We start from the raw sequence: 1585 nt of genomic DNA on the forward strand, positions 1-1585 counted from the left end.
TTGTGTGCTGCTGTAGTAATAATTACTGGGATTCTTCAGTCATAAACCCAGCTGAATTCATAAAAAAAACAGCAATTTTTTTTATGAATGTCTGGATTTTACATGGGAGGTACAGATAGTGTTTTGAATTTGGTTTCTTGCAAAACTGACAAGTACTGTTTGTACCATTTCCTATTCCATATGTTACCTAATCTTGATGTGTATTCATTAAATACTGTACTAACTATACTAAATCCTTTCCGAGGGCTGGAGCTTATCCCCAGTTTCTGTAGTGTGAAGCGGATGATAGTTGTATTCCCCATGGACGGGACACTAGTCCGTCGCAGGTTAGTCCCCAGCAGTTTGCTGGTACCCATTGATACAGCTTGGTGGACTGAAGCAATGTAGCTAAAGTGCCTTGCCCAAGGACACCAGGGAATCTGTACAGCGGAGACTCGAAACCCCCGACCTTACAATTGAAAGCCCAAACCTTAACCGCTGCACCAATTACACTAATTACAGAGCTCAACATAAACAAATGTGGAACTTTTGGATTTACAGTATAAGCCTTTTATTTAAAATTGTAGTTACTATGTTCATGAAATCAAGTTATTGCTTTGTAGTTACAAGCTAAACAATCATTACTTTTTGGGAACCAAATCTGAAGCACCTTTACATAAAGATCTGAGACACAAAACATTTATGTGACAAGTACCAGTGTTGTCCATATATGGAACAGATGTAATATCGCATCATCATGCCCATATATGGCTATATAGTATCACACAAAAAAACCTTAATGTGAATAGAGTTGTAAATACATCTGTCCCAAAGTTATATTTTTCACAATACAGCACTTTCAGTCATATTTGTTCTAGGTCTATGTATTCTTAATATAACTGTCGATTTAGATTCATTACAGAGGTTATCATCACCACTCGCCCATGTTTTCTTCCATGTTCTGAATGTCTTTTTAACCTTGATTATATTTTGAAATATAGAAAGTATAAATACATCTTCGTTTCTAGACCAGTCTTCATGAATCGTACTTGGCAAGGATGTCGCCCTCTCTGAATAGGTGATATTCCTGAAATAATAAAAAAATAAAACCTGTTAATGAAAAAAATTCAAACTGCACACATTTGTAGCTAACTACTGAATGCATACTACTGTATACAGTACATGAAATTTATGCAATAGGTGGTGCATGAAATACTATATATTTATTAAATTGTATGATATACAAAAATCTCCCTACCTTATCGTCTATAGAAATCTTTGTGCCACCGTATTCTGGTAACAATACTCTATCTCCAACAGCAACACACAATTCCTGACGTTTACCATCCTTTGAAAACAAGACATGCAAGTTAATAAGTGTATTTAAAGCAAACTAAAAGACCTCTGATATTTAAGATGAAAAACGGCATGTTTTGCACAAATTGTAGAATGTTAACATTATTTTCATCTATTTCATAAAATAAAAATCATTTAAGAATGTTGCAAACTCCTTATTTAAGATGAAAAACGGCATGTTTTGCCCATTTTGTAGAATGTTAACATTATTTTCATCTATTTAATAAAATAAAAATCATTTAAGAATGTT

General features: G+C 33.8%; 1 long non-coding RNA gene across 1 annotated transcript; it reads right to left on the reverse strand.

The window, feature by feature from the left end:
* Positions 1 to 526: 526 nt before the first annotated feature.
* On the reverse strand, positions 527 to 1346 carry LOC117125311. Its single transcript, XR_004448085.1, has 2 exons — positions 1238 to 1346; positions 527 to 1066 (listed from the first exon to the last, which is right to left on the reverse strand). It is a non-coding gene; the product is annotated as an uncharacterized LOC117125311 (long non-coding RNA).
* Positions 1347 to 1585: the final 239 nt, after the last annotated feature.

The sequence above is a fragment of the Anneissia japonica genome, unplaced genomic scaffold (genome assembly GCF_011630105.1).
Source record: "Anneissia japonica isolate Jap-2015-1 unplaced genomic scaffold, ASM1163010v1 scaffold466_len1169948_cov191, whole genome shotgun sequence".
NCBI lineage: Eukaryota > Metazoa > Echinodermata > Crinoidea > Comatulida > Comatulidae > Anneissia > Anneissia japonica.